Below are 18,427 nucleotides of genomic sequence, written 5' to 3' on the forward strand. Positions count from 1 at the left end.
ACTTTCGATTTATGTCTCGTCATGTACTGGAATTCCTCGCACGTGCTTTGAAAATTGTCAGGGCACTCATGGTTGATCGATAACAGCAGAACAATGCAAGTGGGCGCCTGATATCGCTAGCACTATAACACAGAAGCAGTTTATTGTTTGCTCAGTTTAGCATTTAGCCCGGGCTGTTCTGTGCCCCTTCCACTTACGGCTCAGCAAATTTTCCCTGTAATACTAATTAATAGCAATACAAATGGCGTTTTCAGTGGTAATTCTGGTGGCGTCACTGATAACTATCCACCTGGCCTCAGCGTGAGTACTTATGTCCGCCCTTATTTCATGTGCGCTAATAGTCAGCCGTACAATGAATATCGAGCTGATTTATGCAGCCCAGGCATTATTTTTGGTTTAATCAGTGTATATTTGAATGAAGGAATGAAGCCTTTATTGCAAGAGAGGGATGGTACTCGGCCGCTGTGTATATTAAAATTATCTGCATTGTATAAATTATTAAGTTGAATCTTGTTTCACCGAGGTTTCTCCTGAAGCCCGAAATATAAGTATTCGCTCTTAATTCTAGACTGAAAAAGCTCGCAGTGTATATGCCCACCACCAGAGCTGATAAGTCACACTGACGGATGCATTGAATCGTCTACACACTTCGCGACAATGCTGAATTCTAGGCCATATTGGCGTGAATTACCACGTGACATCAAGTGACTCAATATCTTACGTTAAGCACGTTACGCGCCCCCATACCCTCCAATTACGTCATTGTACCCGGTGTTAATAATGGCTCTCTAAATAGAATTTCTGCTATGTTTTTAAAATTAGGATGATCAGATGTGCGAAAAAATTTCTTTAGCAGACATGAACCCTTGTTGAATGAGTGAGGCCTTGTTTGTTGTCTCCTTTCGCGAAAGAAACTTAGACAGTACTATTATAGCACCGTAGAGCTTCAGTGCAATCAGTGTTATCGTTACATTTCTCGCTGATGAAAACTGATGATTCGTTTTCAATTTGCGTTGTTGCCATAGCTGCTTCTTGAAGTTCGGACCAGATATAGAAATAAACTTCACGCATATTTAACGCAAGCGTGGTGAAACGCTTGAAAACAAAAACCTCAAGCGGCCGGATATAAAATCAAGAACTAGCGAAAATTGAACGGATGTGCTCCTGTGGTTGGACAAAAGCAGGCCAAGACTGGCACGTCATTCACTGAAACCAGCGTCGGGCGCCTAGACCGCCTACGAGATGAAATACAAGAATTGAAAGACGCCTATGGCGATATATAGCAGTCTGTGGATCTACGGGAGGCTTATTCAGTGAGTGCAAAGACTGAATAGAAGAACAGCGTCGTGTTGTCTGATTTCTGTCTTTGTCTTGTTGAGATGTTTTCCAAACAGTATTTGCTATAAATTAACACATAGCAAAATCAATCAAGCTAGTAAAATGTGCTGCCAGTATCATCCATAACCCGTGCTAAAATCTATGCTGCTTCTGCATAGCATTTCATGCTTAGCCTACACATGTGTTCGACGACAAAAATGCCAGCAAATTTTTTCCTTTGTTCGTGAAATGTAATTTTTTCCTAATAGTGTTTCAGCCTGGCCGGAGACACGCGATTATGCTATACACATCTCACTCGAGGATCTGAATTATGCTTGCGAGCTCACTTACCATTAGTTTGGTCCTTATTCTTAGCTTTCGCTTCATCAACTACGGAGGAGGCTAATTCGACGTTTTCATGTTTCTAGCGTTGCAGAACACACCCCTGAAACAAGTATCGAAGACAGCGATGAATGTGAAAACAGCACCGATGATTACTACCCTGGTGAAGAAGGCGACTCCACTGAGACAGGTTTTAAACCAATTTGCCTTAGCGTTATAAAGTTAGGAAATATAACGGTGACTAACGCTACCTATGGTAACAACGAAACCCTACACCATTCGCAGTTTACGGGAAATTGGACTAGCCATTACAAGTGCTTAATGCCGGTAAGTGCGATATCGTTAGTAATTAAAAGATATTCATCATTCCTACCATTATCATAAATTGTAAAGGTATTTTAATAGTCGACTACAAGTACATCACGGTTAATGCAGAGCATTCACATTGTAAGCTCTGAGCTGCAATATGCTGCGAGCTATCGTTCCATATTTCTAACGGCAAGTTCCATCTGCCATGTTTTCCATCTCTTTCCATCTGTTTAGCGGTAGCTTTTGTTAAAATATTTTGGAAATATAGTGCGCAAAAGGCCACCTCAACGAGCTTTGAGATGCGTGGTTCTGACGTTTTATTCTTCGAGCGAATTTGTCGATGAAAAAAAATTAAAACTCGGCTCACCTTTCATGTTGACGGCCTTCCATTTAGCGATATACCGTATATATTCGGGTAAGGGCCGCACGTTTTTTTTTTCTCAAATTAGGGGAGTGGGCCCTTGCCCCGAAAGCGGCATTTTTGAGTTTAGTTTGCAAGCCATATTCCAGGGTAACTACTTCCTATGTCCATTACAGTTTGACGCTACATCTAGCGCCTAGTTTTAGATAGCTTTGTAACTGCTTCCTCTGTCCATCACAGTTTGACGCTACATCTAGCGCCTAGTTTCAGATAGCTTTAAAGGTCTTCATTTTGATCACCCTCGTAAATATAGTCACCTTCAGTTCTGTCAATTTGCATTCAAAATGGCAGCAACTTTAAAGCTTTTAACAGCAATGACTGCGGACACTGAACGCCATGAATTAAAATTGCATGAGCACAAGAGCTGGGGTGGTGATCATTTTAGTCGTCCGGTTGGCAACACTAGCAAAACGGCTGACTGGCAAAATGAACGGCTGAAGGTGCAGCGCAAATAAAAACGATGCCGAGCTGCGCGGACGAAACCGAAGACCCTCACAAGTAGCACACAGCTTCACAGCAGTGCGTACTGGAAAAGTGAACGTAAATGGACGCAGGCAGCTGTCATAATCTGGCAGCTTCTCGTAGAAGGCGTGCACACGTGTACAGCAGTTCATGTCAGTTGGCCAGAGACGCTTTGGGACGTTAAACGGCCATAAACCCATTTCAGTTGAAACTTTTTTTTCATATCATCGGCTTCAAAGTAGCGGTGAGTGGCCTATATACCCGGGCGGCCCTTAGACGCATAAATATGGTGTTCTTGCTTTACGAAATCAGAAATACAACTTGGTTAGTTCATTTTCGTTAATTAAGTCAGAGTATTGAGCCGTATCACGTACATAGTGTGTGCTCTTCTGTACAACTGACCTAAACAGACTGCACCGATGTATTTCTCACAGTTTTTTTAACTGGTCCCATTTAACGTAGTTAAACCGAGTAGACTTGCGAAAGCCTATGTTTAGCTTTACTGGGCCGTCGGCACGTCTGGCAACGACTTCAGATCCATAGCAGTGTTCTTTGATGAATACCACGACTAGCAATGCACAACGCAAGAGTGTGTTGCAGTTTAACACGAGGCATGATTAGCGGCGGCGATAGCATAGTGCTTTTGTGCACAGACCAGAAAAGTGCATCTTTCCACGCCGCCGCGGGTTTAAAGCCCAGTCGCGGATATATTTGTTTTATTTATTTCTTTCCGTAACTATGTTATAGCGTTGCTATGTCACCGTTGCTATGCTCTTGGCACAAACCAACATTAATCGCAACATCTTGCTCAGGGTTTACACATCAGAAAGGTGCTTCGCACTAATCAAAATATACAAACTTAAAAGCAACACTGTACACCGGGTGTTCTAGTGAACTCTTGAAAAAATTCGTAAAAGTAGACTGTTCAAGGCAAAAAGAGACCACTTCGAGAGTAAACTAAGAGCTGTGGCGGACTTCAGTAACTGTAAAACTCGTGTTGATTAGCTAGCTAATCAAGTAACGTTTACTAATAATTTGTTTTAAATAGCGGACTTTGGCGGTTATTGCGTGTGAATTGTTAGCAGCCGCGCTGAAGACGATGCCGCATCAGTTGTTAAACCGAAAAAAAATGTCATTTTCTAAAGCGAAATCGAAACCAAACCAAAACTGTGCGTGACGAGCGCCGGAAGTCTTGTGCAAACGCAACGTACGCAGGTTCATGTTTCAATGGCTGCGAAGACAAGTCCGAAGTTACGCTTTTTTCACTGGCTAGCAATCCTAGAGGCTGAGCTTAGACCACAGCCGGTGTTAACTTTTTCTATTCTCTCGGCGCAGCAAACAGGTTAGTCGTCGTCAAGAACGCGGGCGTCGATTTTCAGAACCCTCACAGGGACTGGCCATGCGCTCTGCCCGTGCAGCTATTCAGAGAAGCAGGCTTTTTTTTTCTTTCCTTTGCATCGAGATAGATTCGTTAAATGAATAAAATTAAGCCAAGCTTCTGTGAAAGCGTGCAGGTGTCTGTTTAGCTGCTCCGTTTTCTTCACATGTACTGAGTAATGTCTGTTAGCGTTTATTTCCTTTGCATGGCATAGGCTTGACAGCTAAACTAAATGTGAACGACTCCCTAGCTGAAAACGTTTGGAATTGTACCGCGAAGTTGCTTCCCACCAGATGTCTGAATTCTGATGCCGCGCGCGGACGCAGACGCGTCTCATTTTTTGCAAGAATTCGCAGCCCATTGTTAGGAAACTTTGGCCGCACGTGTTGAGCAGTTCCGAGTCGTAGAAGAAGCATTAATGAATAAAATCTTTGCATTCCAATGTTCCAGTTCTTTGCAGCCCTATTCGGGAACACCCCCACGAGAGCAGTATCATATGAGGCAACAAACATTTTTTACTTGATGTGCTCAAATTGCTTTCCCTACATTGGACGCACAAAAGAAAGAGCTCTTTTGTGGCACTCACAGCAGATAGCATTTGCCTGGGAATGTTTTCCAGTGATATTCGTGCACGTGACTTGACATCTTCGTGGTTAGCTCGCTTCGTCTTAAAGACCACATCTTTACATAGTCTCTGAGGAAGCCATTCAAGGGTGATAAGGGCCTCCACTGTGGCTCAGTGATTAGGATGCTGGACTGCTGAACCAAAAGACGCGGGTTCGATCATGGCCTTGGCGGTCGCATTTCAATGAAGGCGAAATGCTAGAGGCCCGCATTGTGTGCAATGTCAGGGCACACTAAAAAATTCCAGGTGGTCGAAATTACCCGGAGCCCTCCACTACGACGAATCTCATAGCCTGAGTCGCTTTGGGGAGTTAAAGCCAACAACACAAAGCCAAGACTGATAAATAGAGCGAACTAAGAGGATAGGCAGGGTACCACGACGCCCAATCAATTGGTTGGAAAGAACTCTTCCATGAATTGTCCAGCTGATGAAGAAAAATGCTGCGGGGCTCCCTCAAGCTGGAACAACAATTTTTTCACCACAGTCACTGACAGCTCTGAGGCATATTCAGAGACGACGCCCTTTAGAACGCAGTGTTTGCATGTCTTTCCAGTAAGATTTTCGTTAATTAAGTAAGGACCAACAATACGGCCTTAATATATGTCAGCAAACATATGCTAAACAGCCTCTCCGTTGCTTATGCTCAAGTAACCGGGTGGGTTCTGGTCGCACTAATAATGGGCGCGGTGAAAACTGACATTTGGATCCCTGCAAAATCGGGCCTTGTCAGTAAAAACCACTCTCGGTAGAAATCGCGGGTCGGCGTCGCATTGGCTCAGGCACAAGTTCCGAAAATTGAGCTGTTTCTGAAAGTGCTTTGTTCTCAGCTTCTGGTGAAGACACATATTATATGGGTGGTAGCTAGCTGTGTCTTGAAAGTGGCTTCTAAACTAAATCCGGGCTTGATTCATATGCACCGAGAATTTCCCTGGCGCTTGCTTCCGTCCTGACAGAGATGCACACCAGGACATCGATTTCTAAATCATCGATAGTATTACCAAGTAGGGGCGAAATTCAATCAATAGCATCGATAGCATTACCACTATAATAAGCACCTCAAAAGCCAACGTCACCGCTTTTCGTGGAAATGGAGCTACGAACCACAAGAACTGCCTAGCAGCCTATAGCAACTGCCGCAGAAGCTCTCGTTCCTTCACGGCCGAAACTATTTTTTTGTCTGATGCACTTCTTAACACGCAGCGATTATACAGGAACAGTAACTAAACCTATTGACTAAATAAGCGGTTGGTGACGCCTCAAATATAACCCCTCTGATAGACAAATCAAAAGTAGCAGAGACAAAGGAAAAAAAACACTGCCCGGTGCGCTGATCAGAGCTCTCAGGATCGATAACCGCATAGACGATGATAACCAGCCTTTTTCTTATGCGAAACGACGAAGCAAAGTACAATGCCGGCCGCAATCTAAGCTGAGCGTTCAGGCTACCAAGTTGGAGGAATTACCACACACGTTTCGAAATGTGCACCACAGTCTTTGCAATACATCATCAGCAGGTGTCTCTTTTTCACGGTGCTTTTTGCGCAGCTCATGCTTTCAGTTTTGGTTCGGCGAAGAAAAAAAAGATTTTCTCGCGCTGCAGGGCTTAACCAAATTACTTTTTTTCGCTTTATAAAGTGATACAGCATCAACTTTTTTGTGGCTACAAACAATTCATTGCCAATAACCGCCAAATATCATAATTAAAAAGGTAATTGTAAATTATAGATAATAACCTAGCGGTTAGCAAGGCTTTTACTATGGCAGATGTCCACCGCAGCTGATTGTTTTCTCCTTTACAGCTTTTTTCGGAAAGCATCTATTTAACAATTTTCTAAAGTTTGCACTGAAACACGCCGTATATTTCAAAACTATGAAACACGAAAAAAGTGATTCGTCGTAAAATAAAAATTAGCCTATCAAAGAATAGTTCGAGGAATGCAAACCATTAGCCTAAATAATCAAATCGAAGGTTTAAGAACGGTGAATGAAAAAACAGCTGCGACCTTTTGAGGAACTGTAGCTGAGGAACTGAGGAACTGAGGAACTGTATATACGTCATGAGCAGTAGTGTCACGTTGTACCTGGAAAAAAATATCTAATGGTTCAACAAATATTTCTAGTCCGTGGTTCAAAACAGATAATGAAGCAACACCTCAGGTTGACCACTTCAAAACAGTTCTAGCTCATCAAGATTCAGATATCTCCGCATAAGGCATAGTTAATCTCTAATTAAACTCATAAGACATAAATAAACTGCCCCTGAAATCTTTAAAATGAATTCTTGAACTGGTGAGATGAAATCACTACGAGGTCTTTGGAGCCAAATTAAATGAATATCTTTTTACCTCTGTTTGCAACAATGGTTCTGAAAACGCTTCAAGTGGCGGTCTGACTGTGTGAAAAGCAAAACTACCGCCGCATACCTATCTTGCAATCGAATATTTAAATGCAAAGAGAGAAGAAAGCAGCTTGCGGGGAAGGTGCGGTGACCCGTTGTGCGGCGAATTCCTCCTGGGCGGAACAGAAGATGTGAATCGCGATTTTTCTGCTGAGACAATGCACTCCTTTCGCGGGGCTAAACAACTTGCTCCGCATTGGTGACAAATTTTTGCAACACTGGAATTACACAGACACTTGCAAATTCGTTTGTCTAAATTATCCACATATTGGGGCCAGATCATGACACACAAAGCAGCGCATTTCTTTTAGCTTTTTGAGAAGTTTAATTTAGCATCAGTACTTGTATGGATTTCCTGGAATAAATAAGTAGGTCCTTTCGAGTGAAAGTACACTTTGCAGAGAGAAGAGTTGAGCTACGGATCCAACTAACTTCTCCACGCACCGAGCGGTGAAACAACTTTAGTCCTTGATCAGTGGGTTCACAGGAGCCGCGGTTTCTTCGAAGGCTACAGTTGCATTTTTCCTGTTTTTTAATGTGATTAGGAATCACTCTTCTTTGCGACTAATTTCTACGAGTGGATTAGACAGCATCTTCAAAGCAGGCTTTCAGCTCAGTCATCCAATGAGCAAGGCCTCCCGTTTCTTCTCGCCTAGGCACGTCACATAGCCTGTCTGATTGGCTGCTCGGCTAGCCTCTCCAAAACCTGTACTAGTAGCCGATAGCAGTTTCTCATTCATCTCAGACTGTTTCGGCAAGCTTCGATGTCAAATTGACTTTAAAGTAACGTAGCCTTCAATATTGCTGCGGCTCTGCACTCCACGCAGAGGTCTGATGCCACGCAGTGCGGCTTGAGCGAGGTAACGGAACCAGAGTGTTTCATCAGCGACGGAATGCAAATCAGAACGGCTTCAGCGAAGCTGGCAGAACCAGAACGAATCTTTCATCATCATCGACGGAATGCGGTGGCGGGTTTTCATTCTAGCGGAGTGCAACTTTTTTGAGAGCGGGCGTGGAGCGAAGACTGCGCCTAGTGCGCCTGGCAAAGGGAGAGCACTTTCCTTTTTTCTATGACCTTGGACACTGCTGAGTGCCAGGATTGCGTGATCGTGTGAAACCGCGATCAGGGATGTGCACAGACACACATGGCAAGAGAGAGAGAGAGACTGATTTTTGAGCGGCTTCAGTACTCAGGAGCCCAATGCACTGGTGTCGATATAGCGGCCGTCGGGACCGAGCCTACAAGAATGGACAATGAGGCAAGGTCCGACAGACGCCGCTTACCAAGCATCGAATTGTCGTTGCTGACGACCAAAGACCAATTTGCCAGCGCCCTTATCGCGTGTCTTCCAAAGAACGCGATGCCATCCGCCGCCAAGTTACACAGATGCTCCAGGACGACGTCATCCAACCTTCCACGAGCCCCTGGGCATCGCCTGTTGTTGTCGTCACGAAGAAAGATGGCACCCTCAGGTTCTGCGTCGATTACAGGCGCCTGAATACCGTCACGAAAAAAGATGTGTACCCTCTGCCCCGCATTGATGATTCCCTAGACCGCCTGCGCCATGCCACCTTCTTTTCATCCCTTGACCTCCGCAGTGGGTATTGGCAAATAGAGGTCGACGAACGCGACCGAGAGAAGACCGCCTTTATTACGCCTGACGGTTTATACGAGTTTAAGGTACTCCCTTTTGGCTTGTGCTCGGCCCCTGCCACGTTTCAACGAATGATGGACACCGTGCTGTCCGGTCTGAAGTGGCAGACATGCCTCGTATATCTTGACGATGTCGTGATCTTCTCTGACACGTTTGATGAGCACCTGAAACGCTTGCGTGCTGTTTTCGAGGCCATACGTTCCGCTGGTCTCTCTCTCAAGCCAGAGAAATGTCACTTTGCATTTCAAGAGCTGAAGTTTCTTGGTCACATTGTCAGCGCACGAGGTGTTAGTCCAGATCCCGAAAAGACGGCCGCCGTAGCTGCCTTCCCTAAGCCAACAGACAAACGGAGCCTGCGTCGTTTCTTGGGCCTCTGCGCGTACTATCGCCGGTTTGTTCCCAATTTCTCCCGGCTAGCAGAGCCTTTGACCCGCCTGACGAAGGATTCTGAACCCTTCATCTGGGGCCAAGACCAGGACAGCGCCTTCACAGAACTCAAGTCCCGTCTGCAGTGTACGCCTGTGCTTGGCAACTTCGACGAAGAGGCCGACACTGAACTGCACACTGATGCTAGTAACGTTGGCCTCGGCGCGGTCCTTGTTCAGCGGCAGGATGGTCTAGAACGCGTGATTGCTTACGCCAGTCGCACTTTGTCCCGCTCAGAAGTCAATTATTCCACAACGGAAAAGGAATGTCTAGCTGTGCTGTGGGCCGTTACGAAATTTCGTCCGTACTTGTATGGCCGCCCGTTTCGGGTCGTGAGCGACCACCATTCACTCTGTTGGTTGGCGAACCTGAAGGATCCCTCGGGGCGGCTTGCTCGATGGAGTCTTCGGTTACAAGAATTTGATGTCACCATCGTGCACAAGTCTGGCCAGAAACACAGCGATGCTGACTGTCTATCCCGCGCCCCAATCCTGTGCCCCACTCACGAGTCCGACGACGATTCCGCTTTTCTTGGTGCTCTCACCACGTCCACCCTTGCCCAACAACAAAGGGCCGATTCTAACCTGTTGCCCCTCATAGAATACCTTGAAGGAATCGCCCCATCTCCACCTCGGCTCTTCAAGCGCGGACTGTCATCGTTTTGCTTGCGCGATGGGGTACTCTACAAAAAGAACTACGGCCTAACGGAGACTGTCTATCTGCTTGCAGTGCCAGCTGCGCTTCGTGACGAAGTTCTGCGCGCGTGCCACGACGACCTTTCTTCGGGCCATCTAGGGTTTTCCCGCACGTTGGCGCGCATACGCACCAAGTACTAATGGCCCAAGCTTGCTGCGGTTGTCCGCCGTTACGTCCGAACCTGCCGAGAATGTCAGCGCCGGAAGACGCCACCGACTAAACCAGCCGGGCTCCTGCAGCCTATCGATCCCCCGCGCCTCCCATTTCAACAGGCCGGCATGGACTTACTCGGTCCGTTTCCGGCGTCTTCCGTTGGTAACCGGTACATTGCTGTTGCCACTGACTATCTCAGCCGCTACTGTGAGACCAAGGCTCTTCCCCGTGGTACCGCCGCCGAAGTCGCAAGTTTTTTCATTCATAACATTGTGCTTCGTCACGGAGCTCCAACGGTCGTATTAACTGACAGGGGAACCCCGTTTACGTCGGCACTTACGAACGAGGTACTTCGACTCAGTGGCACCAGCCATCGAAAGACAACAGCTTACCATCCGCAAACCAACGGACTGACTGAGCGGCTTAACAAGACAATTGCCGATATGCTTTCTATGTATGTCGACGATGACCACGCGAACTGGGATCGGATACTTCCTTACATAACGTTCGCGTACAACACTGTGCTTCACGAAACGACGCGCTTCACTCCTTTCCATTTGGTGCACGGTCGCGAAGCCTTGACCATGCTGGACGCCATGCTTCTTCCGGATCCTACTCCCTCTTCTGTCGTGGATGCCGACCAATTTGTCCGTGACGCCGAAGTTGCTCGCCAAGTTGCTCGACAGCGAATCCGGTGCCAACAACAACGCGACGCCGAGCGTTACAACCTCCGCCGCAGGGAGGTGATTTACCCACCCGGTGACCAAGTCTGGGTGTGGAGCCCAATCCGTTTGCGAGGGCGCTCCGAGAATCTTCTTCGCCGTTACTTTGGTCCGTACCAGGTGTTACGCCGCCTCAGCGCGGTGACCTACGAGGTGCTCCCTCAAGGAACTGTCCGGTCCTTTCGACACCCTACGTCCGAGGTCGTCCACGTGGCGCGAATGAAGCCGTTTTATTCCCGTTAGCCCCGGACCCAACCCCGCCATTACCTTCCGCCTTATTTTTTTTTCTTCCCCTCGCGTGCGGCATCGAGTCGATGCCTCTTAGATGGGAGGGGCAATGCCACGCTGCTGACTTTCTGCCGGCGCCACCTGGAGGTCGAACTGTGTTCCCGAGCGCGTGGCCGAACGTCTTCTTTGTCCAGAACGAGCGCGGCGGTGTTGGCAAACCTCGCCCGAGTGAACAGCTTTGTTCTCTGTATTTTCGCTGGAGCAATGCTTGCGCTCGGAAAGCGTAGCAGTTTTCGCAGCATAATTCTTGAATATTCGCCGCCGAAAGTGGAAGTCTATGTAACAGAGCTCTCCGCCGGGAACAGCGTCTTGCCATGATGGGCTGTCATGATGGTGGTTGTCATGATCGATGGAGACTGAAACAAAGCCAACGTCGTCAATCGCAAGAATGAGTTACTGAGCTCCATCCATAATGGCCAATACGTGAAAATACTTAATTCATATACGGCGCCCATTGCTCGGCCTCATGAAGGGCATTAGAGACCGTTATCTTTCCGTCGTGTTTGACCGTTCCTGAAAGACACGCCGCCCAGTAAAAACGAAGCCTCTATCCAGTCTTCTGTGTTGCTCATTAGAGCACCATAAGGAGACTTTATTGCCTAAGGAGGACAATAAAGATGACTGTGCGGTATAAAATTTTACAATTTTGTAGTTACAGCACAGCACTGAGAACAGTGGCGCTTTCTTCAGAAAGGGTCGAAGTGATTCTAGTTTAACGATAAAATGCTTTAAGTAAAAGAACTGACCACGCGCGCTCTCTGGAGACTGAAAATGAATACTTGGCAGCCTCAAATTTAATCCAGAGCTCTTGATGACAGCAGGCAACTTCAGGCTTCAATAAATGATTAAAAATGTCATGGAATCGTTCTACTCATCCAAGAGCAAAAAGGGCCTAGCGAGGGCTTCTTTAGTACAAGGCGGGATCTTCGACTTTGGAGTAAAAAAAAAATAGATTGTATTCAGATAAAGAACGAAGGTGAACACTTGAAACAGATAGAAACAGGAATATTCAGACACGTGACAGTCCGCTCAAAGAAATTGATAATGATAGTACGTCGCTCAAAATTAGCCCGAAACTCAGCAGTGGCACTAACACCCACATATTAATTCCTGAGGGACGGCTACTAGCAATGAACAATTGTATTTCTGATTATTCCTGGTCAATTAGCAACCCTTCTCCTGCTAAGGGTACTAAACATTCTCAATCACGACAACTTTAAGCGTCATATAAACGAATGGGCGACTGTAGTGTATTATTCGAGTTGGTGATGTTCTATTGTGGTTACTAATAACTTTTTGTTGTTTCAATACAGTGCAATCCATCATATCCAACACCGTGCACAAGTTTAAAAGACGGCCATTGTACATGCATACCACGGAACGATTACCCTAGTGTTGGCGTGTGTGCCATGGCAAACGTACCTCTCGGTAATAACGACTACAATATAACTGGAATGTATTTTTCATCAAAATAAAGACAACCAACTCACAATTTATGCCCAATAAAGTGTCCTTTCAACAAGAGAAGTCTTTAGTGAATTTTTCGGTCCGATAATATACACTAAAACAGCTCTAATTCTTAATGTCTCGAATATGCACAAAAGATTCAGCACAAAAATATTTTAAATGCTAAATAAAATCTGCACCTGCTCAGCGAGATACTCTTCATGTAATTATTAACCATACGCTTATTTTTATTTTTCAGTTAACTATGCACAAATATTGCTTTTCTAACCCGGTGAAATACTTTCTATCAAAGACTGAATCCACTCATGTTCAAAGTAATGCTGGTGCATTTATTTTTATCCTTGACGAAAAAAGAAGAGAATTTCGATCATAGTATGCAATTCTAGAGGCCCGTATACTGAGCGATGGCAGTGCACTACGGCGTCCCTCATAGCCTGAGTCGCTTTGGGACGTTAAACACCAATAAACCGTAAACCAAAACCATAATATGTGATGCGACAAATATACGTTAGCAGTATTCGTTGTAAATTTCACTTTTACGATGATCGCCTTCCTTTTTATATTATAATTTGATTTCACTGTCGGTTTTAATGCTACAGCATTGCAAGCCTCTTCGGGAAAAAAATGCGTCGTCAGTCGCATAATTCGTTGATTGGTCGGTGGAATATGACGTCACTACACCAAATAATTCCGTTTCACTGGAAGGAACTGACGTCACCAGACCGAACACTTCACATTGGTTGCAGAAAAGTGACGTCATCATATAGAAAGTGAAGTCACCAAATAACTGCCTTCACTTCCGATAAAGCCATCAACAGCTTCGAATGCTATCACACTGCGTGAGGGCCTTCCTCCCAGATCTAACCGAAACTGCGGGCATCTGAAATCTTCGCTCTGAGCCGATTCGTCTCACTTGTCGATGTACTCCACAGGGCTTGGTGCTGTCGCCACCTTTGTTGTGCGTGGCTATGGCTGGCCTTCCTCCTCTGCTCTCTATAATGTCGGATGCGCACCATACACTTTACGCCGACGATATCACGATATGAAAGACGACAGGCTCGGACGGCCACATGCAAGGTAACTTTCAAGAGTTCACACAGGTAGCGCAGAGCGGGCTTACGTGCGCACCTGAAAAATCAGAACTGCTAATCATCCGCGCGTGCGCGAGGACCCAAGCAGTCGACCTTGGTATCGACATCCACCTCAAAGGCACTCCCATTCCTAGAGTAGACAGACTGCGGGTACTCAGCCTGTGACCAAAATCTAACGGCTGAGAGACCTGCGCTTTACAGTTGCTCCAGAAGCAATCAGAATAGGTTTCACAACTAATTCACCGCATCTACAACAGACGCAGGGCGCCTAAGGAAAGTGACATCATGCGAATCGTGCAGGCGTGAGCCGTGTGACGTTCCACGCAACTTATCAAGTCAACCGAAGTTGCTGGAGCTGGGCCTACACAGAACGGCCGAAGAGCTGGTGGAAACGCAAAAGACTGGCCAGCGCACTCGTCTTAGAGACACGAGAATTGTCCGAATTGTGCGGCGACTAGGCTACCCGGAACCGACCACTACGTTACAGCAGAGGTACTACGCCATCCCGCCCAAACTTGCAGCTAAGATTTCATTCGCGCCAGTGCTGAAGAAGGATAGCTGGCGTGAAGGCACTTTTGCGCCAAATACTCCTGTGATCAAAACATCCTATTTGTCAACGCGGCGAAATACCCGTCCGGGTCCACAAGTATTGCTTGGGATTGGGCTAGTTGGAACATGGTCATATGCAAGAAATGCGATGTTTAGGTTGACAAGGACAGAGCTAAGGACAACCGAACGGTTCGAGTTGCCGTTCACTCCGTCCTTGTCAACCTAAGCAGCGCACATCTGGCATATGAACGGGTACCCAACGCTCACCAAGGCCGAAGTTGTGGCATGGTGTCAACTACACACTCAACGTAGCCTAACCTCTATCACAAACACTTGTTCTTCAGCACCCTATATCCGGACAAATGCCCGACTTGCCGTGTAAGGAATGTTAAAGACATTGCCTATGTGGCTGCACAACACCATTCGACGGCGTTCCACCCACAACCCTCCACACCCCTTCCTATTGGGAATCTGCCTTGTCCAGCATTGAGCCTACCGACCAGCGCCAGCTCAGAGAGCGTGCCGAGAATATAGCGGTGGCCAGCCGCCAGCGGTACTATGGTCTGAGAGCCCTTTCTCCTGAGACCGCACTGAGCAGCACGAATCCCCAAGACCAGCGACAGCTGCTTTGGCGGGCCTGCAGGATCGCGTCGGCACATGGAGCACTGGATTGAGCGCTGCACACAAGAAGACAAGCGCACTATACTTGATAAAAGCTTTTCCTCCTCCTTCTCCTGTGATTTGTTTCCCCTGCAGCGTGTGACTCTTGTGGGTGGACGCTTCAGGAAGGTAAATTTGGGTGAGCTGGCGGTTGGTAGTGTGAAAAATGTAGGTGAGAAATGTTTGTTTACCCGCGTGTGCCCGGACGTTCGGCCATCGATGGGGTTCCGCAGGAGATACACCCCCCGTCAAAAGTATACACCCCAAAGGATTTCTTGTTAGGCCTGCGGCCTACCTCTTCATGCATCCTCAGCCACAGTAATCTCTGAAAATAGGAATGGCTTCACGTCCTCAATTTTTCCATGCTTCGGAACGCTAGATAGGCTAGGGAGCCCCGCTAAACAGCTTAGAAGCAAACCCCGTTACCTGCATACTTTTCATGGGAGATGGACCTTCCAGGCCGTGCAGATTGCCACTGAAGGTGCACTGCTACGCGGTGATGCCTTAATAGGCTATGTCGGCAGTTGACGTGTCCACAAAAAGTGGATGCAAAATGTGGAAGGAAAATGCGAAAGCAAAATGTGTCGCACGATAGGAGGTCATCAGCTAGTGCATAGTAGTCGTGATTTAATGTGCATGAGAATTGGTGTATAAATAGTGTCAGATCATCGTCATGGTCATGTGAGTCAATGTAATTGAGACATGAGTCTGAAGTAATGAGTCATGACCTGAATCATAGTCAATCTGGTCATGACTGCAGTCATTGCCTGAGGAAAGAATTGAGCCGTGGTCATCAAAGTCGAGTCAAGATCATAAGTCATGAACACAAAATGGCTAACAAAAAGTTCAGAGTCATTGGTCAGAAAGTTCTCAAAAATGTGCTGAGTCAGGGTGACAAAGAGTGCTGAGTCATAGGTCACAAAAAGTGTTGAGTCATGCATCACAAAACGTACACAACAAAGTGCTGAGTCATGGCTCACAAAATTGGCCAAGAAAAGTGTTGAGTCATGGGTCACAAGAAGTTCCGAGTCATGGCTCACAAAAAGTCTAAGGCGGGGCTCAGGTGTCCACAAAGATGTCAAGATATGAGCGCTAATGCGCCCTTTCCTTTCTTCAGAAACGTTTCCTTATCTCGAAACACATTCGCATTCCTCTATGTTCTGACTTAATTGCCCTCATAATTATTAAACACTCAGTCTTACCTGCAACGTAGTGGTGCTGCCAATAGAAAAACGAAGAATAATTACCATTAATAGCATCACTAGTTGCTTAAGCTAGTGAACATGGTTCTTGTCACTAGTGCTGCTCCTTGTATTACAAAGGAGGAAAAGCCTTTTGTTTAACCCAAGAAGCACAATAACATAGGGATTCATTGAGAGTCACATTTCCCCCTCGCCACGTCCTGAGACTATACCTCCATCCATTTGCCCACACGTGCCGCCAGCAAACTGCAAGAATAAAATACATCAGAAAAAATTCTAAGTAGCACAATGGTTTATAACCTACGCTCCTTGGGTGCACAACCGGGAGAGTGTGGTGCTTTCAGAAGCTCAGGTGCCCTACTTTTATTCCCAAGGTATTTATTAAAACTTTAGACAGTGTATGTACAAGAACTTGTTTTAAAAAAAGCCATGGTTGACACACTCCGCGTCTTGAGTACCGTATATTAACTATACAGCATCATTACAAGTATATGCAGCAAACTATGTGATCCTGATGTTTTAAATTAACGCCGTTGTATGAAATGGCAGCCAAGACAACATCCTCAACGTAATCGTTGGCCTTATTATGTAGAGTACAGGACAACTACCTCTACTGCTCCCATCTAACTTCCGTGTACTCCATCAGCTGCAGCTAACCTGTCAGAACACACTTTTTGCTCTCAAGACTAAGTTAAGTAACAACGATGACAGAAGTAGCATCGTGGCAGTCCGACCGTTATCATTGCATCATTGCTAGCGACCCCAAGGCTGCCTGTTGTAACCATCCCGGAAAGTCGGCCCTAGTAGTTTTCTATCAGCCCCCCCCCCCCCCCCCCCCACATGTAGGTTAGCATACTCGACGTCGCCTAGTTATCCTCCCTGCCTTTCCGCTCGCCTTTCTCTCTCTCTCTCTATCTCTTATGGAAAGCCGTGAAAATGTCATTAAATTACCTTTTTCGTTAATTCAGGATATGCTTGACAGCGACGCAAGACTGTGATGAAACATTTATGCCTACCGAAAGCATAATAAATTATGCGCAAAGACTGCAAACATTGTCAATAAATTCTTGATGTGGCACTCTACCCTTCCTCCTAAAACAGCTCACAACCAAACCGAACGCACTAAAAATTTATAGACGAATAAGATTTTACGAGTAAAAAGAATCTTCACCTGCTGATGATGATTATGGTGGAGTTTTATGGCGCAAGGGCATTTGTGCCCAAAGTGCGTCATGGCACAAAGTGTTTTATTCTAGTATGCGTGCGAATCTACTAGTATGTGTCACACCAGCCATAAATATGCAATAATTGCATTTAAATTAGCTAAGTCTAGCTGAACCTCAAAACGAATTCCGCTTAAAGCCTTTTTGGTTCGTTATGATGTGATCGCTTCTCTCTACTGAATACCAATATGCAATTTGTACCTTTTAGCTTATTGCGTGCCAATTTTTTAATAATGCACTTAAAGTGATTGCTTAATTTGTTTGCGAGACATTCCAAGGCATGACGGCTGACTGCGGGTAGAGGTTACTGCCATGGAACGCATTTTGGGCCGCGGTTATTGTATGCTACCGCCAATGTATGCTATGTATGTATCGTATGTATGTATCGTATGCTGCCGCCTCTCCTAATGTGGGGCCACTTGAAACGGCCAGAATCTGCTCGGCGTCCTCTGAACACGTGTTAGTTGAAACTAATTGTTTCCTTGGCACTCTGTTATCTCTCCCTCAATATCTCCGCCATTTCTGGTTTCAGTGCGCGCATTGTTGGCTTTGCAAGTACTGCCACGTCTTCGACCTCCTACATTTCTGTATCCGTTGCACAGAGTAGGAGGCCCTCACAACGCTTCTTTAGCGCCTACTCTGCTGCTTTGGAAATAAATTCGGCTCTAATGCTGTATGCAACATGGCCTAGTAGGGGGAGGGGTGCAGGGTATAAGCAGATAGCTATGTTTAATATGGATTTGTATTAGAGCAGAAGTTCTCACAAAAGTGCTCGCATTTTGATCGAGTCTATTTTGCTCTGTGCCTTGCAGTTCTTCCTTTTCTTCGTTTAAGCTTTCCGTGGTGACATTCCTTTCTGTATTTCTTGAATACTTGCGCAGGTAGAGAAAACGTTGTCAGAGGTCCAGCTTTATTAAAGAGGCTCTGAAACACCTTCCGAGAAGAGCAACTTGCTCACTCACTGCGTTGTGTTGTCATGAAAACATGAGCCAAATAATACACTTCTACACCCAGCAGAGGACCCACAATAACGCGCGAAAGTT

At 46.1% G+C, this 18,427-nt stretch overlaps 1 long non-coding RNA gene across 1 annotated transcript; it reads left to right on the forward strand.

Moving 5' to 3' along the window:
- The first annotated feature begins 107 nt into the window (after nt 1-107).
- On the forward strand, nt 108-12,711 carry LOC144118634 (uncharacterized). The gene is made up of 3 exons (XR_013312082.1): nt 108-300; nt 1,746-1,986; nt 12,506-12,711. It is a non-coding gene; the product is annotated as an uncharacterized LOC144118634 (long non-coding RNA).
- Nucleotides 12,712-18,427: the final 5,716 nt, after the last annotated feature.

Source organism: Amblyomma americanum, chromosome 2 (assembly GCF_052857255.1).
Source record: "Amblyomma americanum isolate KBUSLIRL-KWMA chromosome 2, ASM5285725v1, whole genome shotgun sequence".
In the NCBI taxonomy this organism is placed as follows: domain Eukaryota; kingdom Metazoa; phylum Arthropoda; class Arachnida; order Ixodida; family Ixodidae; genus Amblyomma; species Amblyomma americanum.